This window comes from Schistocerca cancellata, chromosome 3 (genome assembly GCF_023864275.1).
Source record: "Schistocerca cancellata isolate TAMUIC-IGC-003103 chromosome 3, iqSchCanc2.1, whole genome shotgun sequence".
In the NCBI taxonomy this organism is placed as follows: domain Eukaryota; kingdom Metazoa; phylum Arthropoda; class Insecta; order Orthoptera; family Acrididae; genus Schistocerca; species Schistocerca cancellata.
In genome coordinates this window covers 596,662,169-596,679,975 of record NC_064628.1, presented here as the reverse complement: position 1 = coordinate 596,679,975, position 17,807 = coordinate 596,662,169, and the positions used below count along the sequence as shown (strand labels likewise).

Sequence of the window (17,807 nt, the reverse complement as noted above, 5' to 3'; positions counted from 1 at the left end):
CATTACAGGGTGGCACAGGTAGGGGCCAATTGTATATACATCTGTACTGTTTTACCTTCAAAGACTAAAATGATGATTTTTCTCAGATAAATTTACTTTTAATAACAGGCTGTCTACGACCCGGGACAACCGGGAGATCTGGGAAAAACCCGGGAATTTTTTCAAGCTGGGAGAAAACCGGGAAAAACCTGGGAATCTTTTTTAGTTCCAGGAATTTTTCATTGTTTTAGTTTTCAGTTAAATTTTTGTGATTTTGACTGGTAAGAACCAATACTCCAACAAAAAAATTTACTGTATCCCGCGTCTGCGGAATAATAGTGCAGCAACAAAACATGAACGAGAGAAAAAAAATGAAAATAAAACTTAAGTCGCAAAGAAAATGGGCCATATACAACAACAAAACACAGTGCTCATACAAGCGTCTGCCAACAGCAAAGTGTGTCAAAGGCTTTAGGACGACTGTGCAGTGCTTCTTAACAACAGATTGCCTCCAATGAGCGTGACGTGACAGTTTTTTTACATTAGATTCATTTTAATGCAAGATCTTTTAATGTTTCACACGTACGAACATGCAGGCTTCCTGCGTCATCGTAGCTGCACAAGTGCAGTGACGCCTGTTATCTGGTGCTCTGAGGCAACTGCTGAAACATACCTTTGTAATAAGTCACGGAAAGATATTGCGAATATTGCTTTGAAAAGTGTTACTTTTGAAGTAAATTTCCTTTTATGTAAGATAAACTATGTGAGAGAGTGTACGACGAACTTCTTACATCACGGAGCATTTGACTCTCATTTAAAAATCAACTCTTTGGGGATGACCATATGAAGAATTTCGAGCCCAGAAGATCAGACATTTACGTCGTTATTAAAATATTTTACTGGCACATTTATGTGATGTATGACGCGCAAAAAAGATCAACAATATATGTGGAAGCTTAGCTTCTCTTACAGCTTATTAATCTTAGAGACCAATATTATATGTGATAGCTTTGCTTTTCTTGTAGCAACGATTGTACATTAATTTAAGCCCTTAATTTTTCTTATTTGTGTGTTCGCACTACTTAAGAGTGATCTTGCTATTGGCTGACTACATCACGTGTCAAATGCTGTCATTAGCTGGCGAGATCATCTGACATGAGCTGTGACTGGCTTACAAAAGTGTGTTGCAATCTCGATTTTAATGCTTCGGAAAGTAACATGCGGTGTTTGGTGGAATTCGAATTTATACCTTAATAACACGGAAATATGCAGTGTATATGTTGCTGCACATCAAAGATCTTTCCAAAACGTGTTTTTTCCCCTGAGTTTCATTTTCTAAAGTGCCACGAAATTCTACGCCGGTGTATAAAACCATAAACCATAAAAGGATTGATAAGTGCCGAGAAAAAGTATAATGTCACTAAACACGGAAAAAGTGTATTTTCAACCGGGAAATCCGGAAAATCCAGGAATTATTTTTCCTTGTCCATGTAGACACCCTGAATAATGCATTGCAAACCACTAGCTGTATTGCTTTTGTGGTGTCACCGCCAGACACCACACTTCCTAGGTGGTAGCTTAAATCGGCCGCGGTCCATTAGTACATGTCGGACCCGCGTGTCGCCGCCATCAGTACTTGCAGACCTAGCGCCACCACATGGCAGGTCTAGAAAGGCGTACTAGCACTCGCCCCAGTTGTACGGACGACATTGCTAGCGACTAGACGTACGAAGCCTTCCTCTCATTTGCCGAGAGACAGTTAGAATAGCCTTCAGCTAAGTCCATAGCTACGACCTAGCAAGGCGCAGTTAACCATATCTGGAGAGAGTCTTACTTGTATTCACCATGGAGATGTACCACACAGGAGAATAAAGTTGAGTATACGAGAAGCTCCGTTCTTTTCTTTATAGCATTTATGAAGTATCCTGTTTCAGACTTAACGCAGGACGGCGTGAGTTGACGCGTGCCCTATTCGGCCCCTTCATAATAACACTGTGTCGGCACTTCTGTCGACACACATAACATTGGCGACGAGGATGGGATCCGAACCCACGCGTGCATAGCACATTGGATAGGCAAGACACACTTGACTGTGCTCAGGAATCTTTTGAAGCTTCGCCAGCAGTGTGTAACATTAACCGGCCCGCTGGACGCGCTGCGCGGCCCGGTAACCGGCCCTCGCGCACTTCGACGCAGCTGACGCCGCGCTCTAAACCAGGTGTGCCTCGCCAGCCCGCAAATGCAGTGAAATCATGCCCGCGGTGTGCTACTAGACATTCGCGTGAACATTGCCCGTCACGCCAAGCTATTTGCTTTTACTGTCACAAGAAAGAACATGTTCAAAGTCTTTGCCAGAAAAAGCTCAGATCAGACAATCACAACCGTTCCAGGCCCTTTGCTTCGCGCCGGAATCGAACCACGGACACTCAGGCTCGGGAACCTTCGCCCATGGACATTCATGTAGTTAATGCCACTCCGCCCAGTGTTCCTCTCTCTAACAGTGACTGTGTTCGTCCCGCAAAAAGTGTGCGTCGACGTCGACGGAAATCCCGTCACGTCGCAAGTGATTCTGTACCAGTGTCTGTTCAAGTTGCACAAAACAGTCGCTCTTGTCGTCAGCAGGACAATAAACTTTTTGTAGATTTGGACTTTGCCGGACAAGTGATACCATTCCAGCTCGATACCGGAGCTGCAGTTTCATTGCTCAATCACGCCACGTACAAACAACTGGGCGCACCGCCGTTGCGTGCCGCAAAAGTTCAGCTCACTAGTTATTCAGGACAGCATATCCCTGTGTTAGGACAGTGCAGCCTTCTTGCAACATACAAGGGACAAACAAAACTTGTGTCGTTTTACGTTCTTCGTTCTTCTGCTGCAGTGAACTTGTTTGGTTTAGATTTATTTCAATTGTTTAACTTGTCTATTGTGAATCATGTTCTCTCAGTGAACCAGACTGTGCCTTCAGCCAGTGTTTCTAGTCTATGTGAGGAATTTGCAGACATTTTTGCACCGGGCCTTGGTTGCGCTAAGAACTATGAAGCACATTTGGAACTAAAAGTCAACGCGCAACCGAAATTTTTCAGAGCGCGCAATGTTCCCCACGCATTGCGTGATGAGGTCGCAAGAACATTAAAAGATCTAGAATCGCAAGGTGTCATTGAACGTGTGCAGGCTCCCCTCGGACCGAATGGCCGGGTGCGGGTGGCACAGCCTCGCCTGTTGTTAGGCTCCCCACCTCTTCGCATACGTCAACATGGGGCCCTCCCCACGGCGGGCGGAAGCCTTATAACACGACCGTTCGCCGATTTGCGGGGGAGGAATGTGGTGTCACCGCCAGACACCACACTTCCTAGGTGGTAGCTTAAATCGGCCGCGGTCCATTAGTACATGTCGGACCCGCGTGTCGCCGCCATCAGTACTTGCAGACCTAGCGCCACCACATGGCAGGTCTAGAAAGGCGTACTAGCACTCGCCCCAGTTGTACGGACGACATTGCTAGCGACTAGACGTACGAAGCCTTCCTCTCATTTGCCGAGAGACAGTTAGAATAGCCTTCAGCTAAGTCCATAGCTACGACCTAGCAAGGCGCAGTTAACCATATCTGGAGAGAGTCTTACTTGTATTCACCATGGAGATGTACCACACAGGAGAATAAAGTTGAGTATACGAGAAGCTCCGTTCTTTTCTTTATAGCATTTATGAAGTATCCTGTTTCAGACTTAACGCAGGACGGCGTGAGTTGACGCGTGCCCTATTCGGCCCCTTCATAATAACACTGTGTCGGCACTTCTGTCGACACACATAACAGCTTTATTTCAAGTACTTGACGGTGTCTTTGGATTATTGTGATCACTCTAGCAGAGATTATTACCATTGTGATCTGAAATTTAAATACTATTATACTGGCCATAAGTCCATTTATATAGTGTGTCTTCTATTTGTCTGGATTCTTCCTTGAGAGCTTCTTTCATCTCTAACATATATGGTCTTCAGTAATGCTGGATCTTATTTTTGTTCAGCTGCAGCCTTCAATAGCGCAATGATAACTGAGATACCGAGATATCGTTAGTACTGTAATGTTCCCCCAACAGATTTTGTGAAAGGCAGTTGTTATCATTGTGTTTGCATAAATTTTTGTATTGTTACTGTTGTGACATCATACCCCTGAAGCTTCAGTGCCCATCGAACCATTGTCGTGCTGGATATGTTAGGCTTGTCATCCTACATGGAGGAGGGTGGTGGTCAGTCACAAAGTGAATGGCCTGCTATATAAATAGGGTCAGAATTTACAAATTCTCCAAATAACTGCAAGAGACTCTTTCTCAGTTGTATAATAATTTCTGCTGGACTTGGAGATTAATCTGTTGGTGTAAGCAGTCACACTTCCGTGCCTTCCTAGATTTGAATGAGTACTGCACAAGACCCACAACCACTAACATCAGTGTCCCAAGAAGTGGAAAACTTGTTATGGCTATTACGTTTTCTGGATCCAAGCATATTATGTTAACTAGATGCCCAAAGATTTTTGTTTTTTGGTTGATGAAGAGGCATTTTCTCAGAGTCTGGTGAAGACAAAGGTCTTGAACACATTTCAGTACAACTGTCAAATGACTCAGAAGCTCTTCAAATGCCATTCAAGTAGAAAAGACACAGCATCCATGTAACAGGTTGTTATTCATGAGTTCATATATACTTTCTCTACTTTGTGTGTCTGGGCAAGAGCATTTAAGTTCTCCTCTTCCAAAACTCTGCAGCTTTATTGACCTTGTCATTGCGCAGAAATAGATCATCTGCTGTGCAACCGAACTCCATCAACATGAGCAAATGTTCAATCCTCTTGTGTTTCTCCACATTCACAGTAATCATCTTTGTGGTCTAGTGGCTAGTGTTGCTGCCTCCATATCACGAGGTCCTGGGTTCTGAAGTGACACTTTGGGAGGAGTATATTTATTTAAACTCTTTGTCTTTAAATATGTCTTTAAATATGTCTGCTTGTGTCTGTATATGTGTGGATGGATATGTGTGTGTGTGTGCGAGTATATACCTGTCCCTTTTTCCCCCTAAGGTAAGTCTTTCCGCTCCCGGGACTGGAATGACTCCTTACCCTCTCCCTTAAAACCCACATCCTTTCGTCTTTCCCTCTCCTTCCCTCTTTCTACATCTACATCTACATTTATACTCCGCAAGCCACCCAACGGTGTGTGGCGGAGGGCACTTTACGTGCCACTGTCATTATCTCCCTTTCCTGTTCCAGTCGCGTATGGTTCGCGGGAAGAACGACTGTCTGAAAGCCTCTGTGCGCGCTCTAATCTCTCTAATTTTACATTCGTGATCTCCTCGGGAGGTATAAGTAGGGGGAAGCAATATATTCGATACCTCATCCAGAAACGCACCCTCTCGAAACCTGGCGAGCAAGCTACACCGCGATGCAGAGCGCCTCTCTTGCAGGGTCTGCCACTTGAGTTTGTTAAACATCTCCGTAACGCTATCACGGTTACCAAATAACCCTGTGACGAAACGCGCCGCTCTTCTTTGGATCTTCTCTATCTCCTCCGTCAACCCGATCTGGTACGGATCCCACACTGATGAGCAATACTCAAGTATAGGTCGAACGAGTGTTTTGTAAGCCACCTCCTTTGTTGATGGACTACATTTTCTAAGGACTCTCCCAATGAATCTCAACCTGGTACCCGCCTTACCAACAATTAATTTTATATGATCATTCCACTTCAAATCGTTCCGCACGCATACTCCCAGATATTTTACAGAAGTAACTGCTACCAGTGTTTGTTCCGCTATCATATAATCATACAATAAAGGATCCTTCTTTCTATGTATTTGCAATACATTACATTTGTCTATGTTAAGGGTCAGTTGCCACTCCCTGCACCAAGTGCCTATCCGCTGCAGATCTTCCTGATCTTTCCTGATGAGGCAACAGTTTGTTGCGAAAGCTTGAATTTTGTGTGTATGTTTGTGTTCGTTTGTGTGTCTGTCGACCTGCCAGCACTTTCATTTTGTAAGTCACATCATCTTTGTTTTTAGGTGTATTTTTCCTACGTGGAATGTTTCTTTCTATTATAACCATATTTATTTATTTATATTTTTCTCATTTGTTCAGTGCAAAAATTGTTAAATGATTTTTACTTGAAATCTATCACTCAAAGAAATTTAAATATACCCTTTGATTTTTTTTACTACTGAGTTATTTAACTATTTTAGAAAATTATTTCAAAATTGGTTTTACTTTTACGTAACTTGCAACTGAACAGTAAAATCATAAAACATAATGGACTGCAGAATGAGATTTTCACTCTGCAGCGGAGTGTGCGCTGATATGAAACTTCCTGGCAGATTAAAACTGTGTGCCCGACTGAGACTCGAACTCGGGACCTTTGCCTTTCGCGGGCAAGTGCTCTACCAACTGAGCTACCGAAGCACGACTCACGCCCGGTACTCACAGCTTTACTTCTGCCAGTAGCTCGTCTCCTACCTTCCAAACTTTACAGAAGCTCTCCTGCGAAACTTGCAGAACTAGCACTCCTGAAAGAAAGGATATTGCGGAGACATGGCTTAGCCACAGCCTGGGGGATGTTTCCAGAATGAGATTTTCCCTCTGCAGCGGAGTGTGCGCTGATATGAAACTTCCTGGCAGATTAAAACTGTGTGCCCGACCGAGACTCGAACTCGGGACCTTTGCCTTTCGCGGGCAAGTGCTCTACCAACTGAGCTACCGAAGCACGACTCACGCCCGGTACTCACAGCTTTACTTCTGCCAGTACCTCGTCTCCTACCTTCCAAACTTTACAGAAGCTCTCCTGCGAAACTTGCAGAACTAGCACTCCTGAAAGAAAGGATATTGCGGAGACATGGCTTAGCCACAGCCTGGGGGATGTTTCCAGAATGAGATTTTCACTCTGCAGCGGAGTGTGCGCTGATATGAAACTTCCTGGCAGATTAAAACTGTGTGCCCGAAGGTAGGAGACGAGGTACTGGCAGAAGTAAAGCTGTGAGTACCGGGCGTGAGTCGTGCTTCGGTAGCTCAGTTGGTAGAGCACTTGCCCGCGAAACGCAAAGGTCCCGAGTTCGAGTCTCGGTCGGGCACACAGTTTTAATCTGCCAGGAAGTTTCATAATGGACTGATTTACCTCCAAGAATATTACTTGAAAATGAAAATATAACAGTATTATAATTAGCCTCAGCGTATTTGTACTTTAAGAGCATGGATTCAAATATTGAAATTTATTGTGAACCCACACAACACTCAAAGAATACTTCTCTTACCATCATATCCAGGCTTTGGTAGTCGAATCCTGGCTCTCATGTAAGCTGAAAAGTAAAATCTTGAAACTAATGTTGTTCTCTGCTGCAGCTCATTGCTATGAAAAAATGTTTGTTAAATGTTAAGGTGGGTGATCTTTGCGCTTCCGCTATATAGGTTGACGAATAATGGCGTCCATTGAAGCATCGGCCGCTAAAATTGTATAAATGAAAGTATAGTCTGTCACAAAGACATTAGCCTTGTGTGTTTTGTGCTAAAGTTTCCACACTTTTAAAGAACACACACACAGTTTTTCGTGCACGATATTGTCATCTTCCATGTTTTTTTACTATATAACGTTCAATATCTGCACTTCTATGCCTACAACTTTCACAGTTTCTCTTAGTTTAAGATTGTCTCGGCTAGCAAATTCAACACTGACATTTTAAATTCCAGTCAGACCTTTTTTCAGTTCACTCAGGGTTATGCAGTTCTTTCTTTTATAAATTACAGTTCATAATTATGTTTCCATACACACAAAATGTCTCCGTCAGATTTTAGACAATACTATTGTATTTTTGTCCTATCTGTGGCGAGTCCCATGTCATGTCTGCACTTTTTGCCCACCTGTCTCCAGAGCCAGACTCGACTTTACAGAAACTTTGACCATACTGTTATCTATGAATTTTCCATTTATTTTTGACGTCTTAAGACATTCACATATGCTCAAAGTGCAAGCTCCTATGTTTATGGTTGTGTAACCAAGTGGAAATCAATCATAGTTATTCAAAGAAAAAATCTTAGTATTTTCAATCAAGGTCACATTTTACAAGGGTCTATCTTTAGACACGTATGTTAAATGTGTAATTTCCAGTACACACGACACATGAGATGTCTTTGGTGTCAATGCGCCCTACTCTCATGTGTGCCTTTGAAATCAGTGTTCACACATCTCCCATTTTTTTCAACATGTATGCTAAGGACATAATATACAACATTTATATCTACATACTTGGTTACTAACAAGAAATAACACTTTTTCTAGACAGTAACGGAAAATTCAAATTTAAATTCTTTCAGCATTCTGTGCTGTCATTTTTGCTTGAGTAAGTCTTTAGGATATATGCAAACTTATGGCATACATCATATTTTTCAAGATTTGAATTGATTTCAATAGCAGTAGTGCTCTGCACTTGATACAGTTACTCACATAAACTAACTTTTAATGCATGGCTTTCTCTACATACAAGTATTAAAATATTCTGTCTTCACGTTAGAGAATATATCACAAACTGCCTCCTTTTTGGACATGGGATGGTGTAGTTAGCATGGCAAAATGTGCTACAAAGCACTACTTCTGAGTTGTAGGTATATCACTTGATAGTACCTGGCCTCTCTGAGAACATATCCTCATATTGTATTAGCAACTGAGTCAGTTTCTTTTGTTGTGCAAATTCTGATTTATGAGTTCCCTTTTTTCTCTGGTGTTCTCATTTATAAATTCGTTGTAATATTCTTTTGTTTCACATAGCATGCATCTGAATGCATAACCTATAGACTTTCATAGTTTACTCGAAAGCTTCGGCAGTGCTTTCCATGGTTTCCTTGCATGCATGACATTGGCAATACAGTTCGCTTACCCTTGTTTACAAGACCTAGTTCTCTGCACAAGAGGTCGATTATCATGTCACTCTGGCACAGGAACTCTATTTCCAGGATGCAAGCAACCATCAACCCTTTGACTAGTAGGAACGAGCTCTTTATGACTTCATTTCCTGCTCTGAACTCAACTTGCACCTGGTGCCTTATCACTTGAGACTGTGCACCGATTGTGCTTGTCACTCAGCAATTTTTAATCAGTAAGACAGGTATACTGTTATTTCGATTTATGTGTTTATGCAGTTCTAGAGTCAGGATGTTCGTCGATGTGCTTGTGTCCACTATCACCTGGATCGGAATGCCGTAGATTTCTGCTTGTAATACGGCCTGCCCAACATCTTTATCGGTTTGTTGATGCTCTGAAGTACGTTCATTAATTCATCCTCAATGTTAACTCCATTATTGTACCTCAGCATTTTTAGATTTGCATCTTGTGTGTGGAATGTGCCCTCACTACATCCTCTCACAGCCAGCAGCGGAGAGCAGATTGTGGCTGGTTTTAGTTTGATGTGTCGGTTATAGTGGGTTGACTGTTGTTGGTCACCTCCACTATCCTCACGTTATGATTTTGATTATTATTATGATTGTTGGGTCGGATGGTTTGCCTTCCCTGTCGCGTAGTTTGATAAGCTGTATTATTTTGGCGTTGTTGGTGGTTGCTATAACCAGCTGTCACATTCAGGAGGCTGGTTGGAATTCTGTATCCATTGTGGCACCATATTTGGTTGCCACCCCACTGGTTGTTCATTTTACTCACGCCCTTGGTTACGGTTACTCTGCCACTGCAGGTTACCGTGACCATTGTATTCATTGTTCATGCGCTCGTCGTGACACCTTTTCCTACTTTGATTCATATACCTATTACCATTATTTCCCCCCATTTAGTTGCCTCCATTCGTTATGGTTACCATTACCATTAGGTGATTGTATAATACTGTTGCAGTAGTTTTTCAGATTTTTGCTGACTTCAACCTACATGATTAAGTTTACCTTCACTTTTCATGTCTTCGATAAGCAAATCTCCATGTCATATTCCAGTACATTATAAAGTACTTTTTTATATCACTGGGTAATTTCATTTTAATTAGCCGTATATGTCTCGGTCAGACAATGGTTCATCCCAGTATCTTGTCTTATTAATATACTTTTCAAAATACTTGCGGAGGGTTCCCAGTCTTGGATTGAACATCTGAGAAGTGTACAACTTTTTCCTTAGTCTTTCCTGTATACAAGGGGACCAGAACTTTTGTAAAAATGCGTACTCAAACTGCTGCACAGTATGGCATCTCTCAGATGCGTCCATTGCCCAGAGTGCCATGTCACTTTGCATTAGTGATACAATGAATTGAATTCTTTGTCTTTCCGTCCATCCCCATGGAAAAATATTACGAAAACTTTTAATGGTATGCTTTTCACTGTTGAACAGTTGTAACTGCCTATGTTTAATAACATTATGCTCTTTATGGTACAGTGAATTACCACTGTCCATTCCTATCCTCATATCAGGTGGTGAACTGTAAGGCAATCCGCACTGTGAATTTCTGTTGTCAACCAGTGGTGCATGCACATTAGTGCTCTGTGCATTGTTTATGTTATTGCTCGTTCAACTGAGCAACCTGATTGGCTGCTGGTCCACAACTGTCAGCTTGCTTTCCCAGTTCGGTTAGTCTCCGAGTGACATCTCTTTGCCAAATGGGTAACTCTGCTGGTACACGTGACTCTAGCTGAACTAATTCCGTTTAATTGCGGCAGCACCAGCATTGGTTTTTGTGCTCAGATCCACTGTCGCTTGTTCAGCAACTGATTTTATGTTTACTTTGATCTGTGATGAGATTTCATGATCCTCTACAGATAGCCACTCATCATACTCTTTTTCAACCTGTAGTGCTTGGGCGTCTAGATATTTGTCTACATTCTGACGTGCCTCAAGCTCTACATTTTTGACACGACTTGTCAAGTTTTGAACCTCGTCTCTAACACTAGTGTGAACTATTTGTAAATTTTTCATCTCACTAGTTAAGTTTTGGACTAGATCCGCTATTTCTTTGCATTCACCACGCATTTCCACAAGTTCAGAATGTATGCTATTCAGTTTTTTCTCTAAAATTTGTTCTCTTTGTTCAAGTTTCCTATTGCACTCTTGTTCCCACTCACTGAGCATTTAAAATAACCTTTGTTCTCTCTCCCACTCTAATTGATCGAGTCGTTGCAAAACTTCTGCAAAGGGGTCAGCAGTAGGTGAACACACATTGAAATAACTTTAATGTACTATATTAATAATCACTAACCTTCATGGTAAAGTATGCCTGCTTCCTATTACTAGAAACAAGTAAAGAGAGAGGGAGAGAAGAGCAATCTAGGAGCATTCTTCTCCCTTATTAATTGCATAGATGTTATTATATTTAAGTAGTTTACTCCTTGATACTAAGATTAAATTTAATATTTACTATAAAACAGGATAATTTTATGCCGCCTATGTGGTCGGTGAAACACGTAAGGTTAGTGTACATTTATTTCATCATGAGATACACTTCTTGTTTCAAGTTTTTTTAAATGTCTTTATGACACAATTGTCGTTGGGATGGCACAGTTCGATTCCCAGCCAGGTTGAGGATTTTCTCCACCTGGGAACTGGGTGTTTGTGTTGTCCTCATCATTTCATCAACATTAATGAAAGTGGTGAGATTGGACTGAGTAAAGATTGGGAATTTGTACGGATGCTGGTAACCACGCAGTTGAGTGCCCCACATACCGAACATCATTATCATCATCACAGCCGTTGCCTTCAGAGTAGCCCCACTTAACCATGTTCACATCGCATGTTGTGACTCTTGTTCTTAATCTATTCAGTGCTCTCCATGTACAATGGTGTCGTTGCTGCCCTTGTGTGATTTCCTCTTTGGGGTGCAGGTTTGTATATTGCAGAGAGTTCAACAATAAAGATAGGTGGAAAATCACAGATCAGCTTTCTAGCGAACGGGTTGGAACTGTTTCGTGGTTATATATTAAGTGCCATGGGGGTCAGTTTGTTGTTTTTTCCTCTTTGTTTCAGTGGCCAATTTGTTTCTGATATCTTATCTGCTATGGCCAGAAGTGGGTAAACTTTGAGGACAAGTGTAGGCCTCAGGCATCAGGTGATATGATAATTAAATCGAAACCCTTAGCTGCTGACAGGAGTTGTTGAAATACATCATCGGGAACAGCTGAAAATGTGTGCCCCAACCGGGACTCGAACCCAGAACACTACAAATGTAGGTTGTGGCCAGTTGGGAATGTGGGTCTCATGGGAAGCGTGCATGGGGTAAGTCCCTGCAGCCGCACTATCCTCTGTGCCCTCGGTGGCTCAGTTGGATAGAGCATCTGCCATGTAAGCAGGAGATCCTGGGTTCGAGTCCCAGCGGGTGCACACATTTTCAGCTGTCCCCATTGATGTATTTCAACAACTCCTGTCAGCAGCTAAGGGTTTAGATTTAATTAACACTTCATTTTAGAGAATCTGCACGGTCATCAATGGTATCTGTTCTTTCGGGAGCAAATACCATCTTCATCATGTGATAATCCTGTAATCCTGACGGTCTCGTTTAAAGCCATGTCTACTTGTTTGGTGTGGCTAGAAGCCCCCCCCCCCCCCCCCCATACTAGTCCCACATATTCTCTGGGTGCAAAACAGTCCCATTGCTGATGATCAAAGAACTTCAGGTTGTGCTCCCCATGCTGGACCAGTCACTTTACATATAATATTGTTTATTGCACTTTTTTTTTCTTTTAGATAATTGCATTGGTTTTTAAATGACAGTGTACAGTCTAGGGTGACTCCCAAGTATTTTTGTTTGGTGTAGTGTTGTAGTCTAACCCCTCTCCATTCTATTTCCAACTGTCTTGAGACTTCTCTGTTACGCAGTCGGAATGAGCATACTTGCATTTTTTTCTGGATTAGGTTGCAGGTGATTTTCTTCCTAGTAGTTTCCCAAAGTATACAAAGCCTTCTTCAATTTTCTTTCCACCTCTTCAAATGTTCTTCCCTGAGTAGTAATGGCAGTGTCATCTGCATAAATGAATCTCTCTCTTTCTGGCTGGTGTGGGTGATCATTTGTGTACATATTTTACAAAGCAAGGGAAAGAAAACTTCCTTGTGGTAATCTAATTGTTGATTTCTCCATCTACTTTTCTTCCTTTGGAGGGTTATGGAGAATTTTCAATTCTGCAACATGCCTCTTAACATGTAAGTCAGTCAAATGTCCTTTATTATTCCACAGACCTTTGTGAGGAGTTTTTGGTGCTTTAGTGTATCATACGAAGCAGAAAGGTAAACAAAGACAACAGCAGTTATCAATTTCCTTTCAATACCATCTTCAATGTGTTGAGTCATATTTAGTGTTTCATTAAAACATGCTTCCTCTGGACTAAATCCAGCTTTTTCAGGGATAAGTTTTGTATCGATTTTGGTAGCTATTCTTGACAGAATCATCCTTTCAAATAATTTATATGGCTGGTAGGTTAAGGAAAATAGGATGGAAATTTTCTGGCTCATTTGACTCTTTGCTAGGCTGTAGTAATGTTATTACTTGTGCTTTCCTCCATGGTGCGGGAATCTGAAATGTTTCCAAACATTTGTTCATCATCCTCAGTAGCCATTCATTAGTTTCTGGACCATACTGCTCTATTTGTTAAGTTTGTATTTCATCATGGTCTGCTGCTTTATTTTCTTTTAATGCTCACACTGCTCTTACTAGTTCTTCAAGTGAGAATGGGGTTTCTGCAGATTAGCACCCTCCTCCTCTGTTTTGCTTGAGATTCAAACTAGTCACTTTTTGTCTGGTCTTGCCATTTCGTAGCAGTTGATGAGCAGTCTGGTTCAGAGTGACGTTCGTACGTAATGGTGGGCTTGTAAGATCATTGCTAAGATTTTTCATCAGCTTCTGCACTCTTCGACTGTTCTGTTTCATGTCCAGATAAAGTAGTAGTTTAGTCCATCTCTCCCTTCTTTGTTCAGCTATGTTTCAGTGTAGTTCTACTCCCACTTCAGTTGTATCTGCTGAGAAATGATCTGCATTCTACTTGCTATGATAGTTGCTCAAGAAGTGCTGAACTTGACTCAAGGTTAGTTGTAGGAATATACCTCCTTAGGCCGGCCGCGGTGGTCTAGCGGTTCTGGCGCTGCAGTCCGGAACCGCGGGACTGCTACGGTCGCAGGTTCGAATCCTGCCTCGGGCATGGGTGTGTGTGATGTCCTTAGGTTAGTTAGGTTTAAGTAGTTCTAAGTTCTAGGGGACTTATGACCTAAGATGTTGAGTCCCATAGTGCTCAGAGCCATATACCTCCTTAAGATTTATTTACAATTTTGACAAGTGTTTTGTAGTTTCTTGGGTCTGCTTCTATATTTTCAACAACATTCAGTTCTCTGAAAGCATTATTTTAGCTTTCTTGAAATTGAAACAGCATTTGAAGGATACGCTTTCTACTCAGTCAACTTGAGAAACTGTACAAGATATAGGCCAATGTTGCATCCTGGGGAAAGGTTGTTCTACTGTTTTTGCAACATGATGAGCAACGTTCTCAGTGATGAAGATGTTATCAGAATTATACCATCTGTGTCGTCTGCCACTATTAAATGATGGTCTTAGTTTAGGATCAAAAATATGTTTCAGTCCATCACTTTCTTTCCAGCTGCTTAGTTCTTCCCCATTTTTATGAGTTGAATTATATGCCCAGTCAACACTTTGACAGTTAAAATCCCCCAATACAATCTTGATGTTTTTGCCATGAAATTTATTTGAGTTACGGAAGGAAAAGCAGTATTAGGTGTTTTGTACACTGATGTAATAGTACACAACTGTAGCTCAATTTTACTACTATCTTGTTATGAGGGCATTCTAATACCATCTTAATGCCTTCAGTTTTTGGACTTAGTCATTTATTTCTTCATGTGTTTCTTGCAATGCTGAACTGTGCCATGAATGTTGTTTGCTATTTTCTGATAGTTAGACTCCGTTCTCTTTTGACAGTCCTTCAATATTTAATGAAGTTGATACAATTTTTGGTCTTGAAGAGCTCTAATTAAATGTGTTTGCCATTTTTCTCAAGTGTTTTCCAACAGCAGAAGGATTAGCTGTTGACACTAGTTCAGTATTTTCAGGGTATGTTCACTCTACAGCAATCGTTCATGGGGGCTCCTTCCATGCACCCCATTTCAGATATGGTGAAGTGTTGCAGATACTAAATGGCATACCTCTGGGCTTGGAGGTCACATTTTATGAAAGCAGCCTTTTTCTTGTCAGCCTCATCGCCCTGTTTCTGCTAGCTTCCCGTGTGCATGTCCATAGTTCGGATAGTCCAAGATGTCATCAATATGTGGCAGTTTGCATACATCCTTTTTGGTAAGTTTGTTCAGCCACTGGAAATTGATGCAGGAATCCCATGTGCTGTCTTCCTTTTTCAAGAGGATCACAGGAAAGAAACAAGGACTCTGTGATGGCTGAACGATGTCGTCTTCCAGCATCTGTTTCCCTTTCTTCTGAATGGTCTATCATTCAGCTGTAACTACTATGTATAAAGACTGACTGATGAGAGAAAGGGTCCATGTGCCAATATGGTACTTCATATTGGGTTGTCTGATCTACCTTGTTTCTACTCAGGACATGGATGTATCCAAAAACTCACAGGCACTGAACAACATAGTTCATTCCTCTAGTGGGTAGTTGGTAGTGGAAGTGTAGCGTAATTTCCATCAGTGGCACCAAACTGCCTTCCTGGAAAACTGCCCACATGCACATAACTTTAGAAATGAGTAGTTGCTGTCCATGGCAGTTGGTGAACCAGAACTCTGCTTGTTCATTTGTATGATTATTGCTGGGCATATCAATTTCTTTTGTGCTGTACTAAAGTTTCTCAGCTGAAATGAGTGTCTGTACAGGTGATTAGAACTTGTCTTGTTAATAACTGTGGGATGAGTGCACCTTAGATTGTTGTTATCTGATCCTGTTGGTGTAACTTTGTCAGTCTAGAGCTCCAATCTTTGAGCTTGTGATGCCTGATAGAAGTTTCATTTCTGGGTGACATTATGCCCATCTTCTGATAAAACAACAGACTCAAAGGGCTGTGTACTATCGTTGATTATTATTTTCACAACACACAGATTTTTATCAGGTGGACATTTAGCGTTTGCAACCTTCAGCACAGTGGCCTCTGAGCCTCAGAACAGTCTTCTTAACCTAGTGACCATAAGTATTAAACATCTCAGAAAATGATTGGTTGTCAATGACAGTGTCAGTGTCATTTCCCAACATCTTGGCAACTGTCATCTGAAATATTTGTATTGATAGTGACCTAACCTTCATAGATGCTTGCCTCATTTATTTTTCCTGCAGGGTAAGGAACCAGACTCTCTGCCCAAGTAGTGCAACGGTTAACACACTGGACTCACATTGAAGACGTCAACAGCTCAAATCCCCTTCAAGTGTCCAGAGTTACATGTTATCTGATTTCCCTAAATTGCTTAAAACAGATATGCCAAGATGGTTCCTTTAAAAGGGCACAGCCAGTTTCCATCCCCATCCTTCCTTAATACAAGCTTGTGCTCCATCTCTGATGACCTCATTGTTAACAGAATCTAAACACTTATTTTCCTTTTTTTATGTAGAATCTCTGTGTGGTGAAGGGGAATGACTTCAGTGCACATTAGAATGACCTTAACAATGATATTGTGAGGGCCTTATCCCATAGGTTGGCTGTAGTTGTCTACATTTGCCTGGCTTTGATAGAATTAGCCTGTTGTACAACATCTTACTGTGTAATAATCTTGGAACACTCTTCTTCTTTCTGTACTGCAGTGTTCGATGTACCCTGGACATCTACAGTGGGAACAAATTGGCATGTTGTGCTCTGTTCCCTAAATGTCTGTTTTTGTGGTGAGAAGTTGGTTGTGTCTGTATTGTCGAGAACCTCGGATGTGCTGTGATGGTTGTGGTATAAATCTGGGGTATCCAACTTCATTCTGCAAGGTTGCTTCATTACTTTTCCTTGTAGGGATATGTACTAATGATAGAACTAACCTCTTTTTCCTGATTTTATATTCAGAGATGCTGCTTTGACCCATTTTGGTTCAAGCTTAAGATATCATAAACCCTTGTATTTCTTTTTGATGTTTTCCATTTTAGCAATATGAGATCCTGGTGGTCTTAATGAATGTCACTGGTACGACATATGAAAGTTGTTGAATGTCTTTTGACATACTATTTTCTGCTGCATTGCCTCAATGAGCTGGCACCACTTGATGATCTCCTCTGTTGTGGTAACACCCTTCAACAAAAGGTTCACTTCGTAGAATCCTCTGTGACATACTTTTTTAAGTGTTAAACATTGACAGCTTCCCTCACGTTCATGTTCACTGTTTGCCGGGGCCAAAACATATAGAAATCACTTTGTCATCGCTCCATGGTGTTGGGCTCTGTTTGTCAGTTGTACTTCAGCTATGTGAACATGCCTTTGGTTGTCATTAAATAATTTCTTAATTTCTACTCAAATTTGTGTCAGCAACTTGAACTTTCCTTGTTGGCAAGCTGCTGCTAGTCTGTGGCATTCATATGCAGGTGTTGGACAGAAATATGGAAACACCAAAATCACAACAAATTACCATGCCTAATACAGTGTAGAAAACCGTTGGCATTCAAAACAGCTTCCATTCATTTTGGAATGGATAAAAACAGGTCCCCGTGTGGTTTTCAAGGGAATATTATACCAGTCTTCCTGCAAAACAGTGGCAACTTCAGGTAAAGATGATAAAGATGGATAGTGTTCTTCTGTACAAAGTAGGCCGCAAAGGCTGAATAATATTGAGTGAGATCTAGTGACTTTGGTGACCAGGGGAACTACAGTAATTCCTCCCCATGCTCACAAAACCAGTCCTGGA

General features: G+C 41.5%; 1 protein-coding gene and 1 non-coding gene across 3 annotated transcripts in view; both read left to right on the top strand.

Moving 5' to 3' along the window:
• LOC126175483 (AP-5 complex subunit zeta-1-like) overlaps positions 1 to 17,807 on the top strand; it is a 149,094-nt gene that overhangs the window by 65,313 nt on the left and 65,974 nt on the right. The gene's annotated exons all lie outside the window — the stretch shown is intronic.
• Trnat-ugu (transfer RNA threonine (anticodon UGU)) lies at positions 12,231 to 12,305 on the top strand. Its single transcript has one exon. It is a non-coding gene; the product is annotated as a tRNA-Thr (tRNA).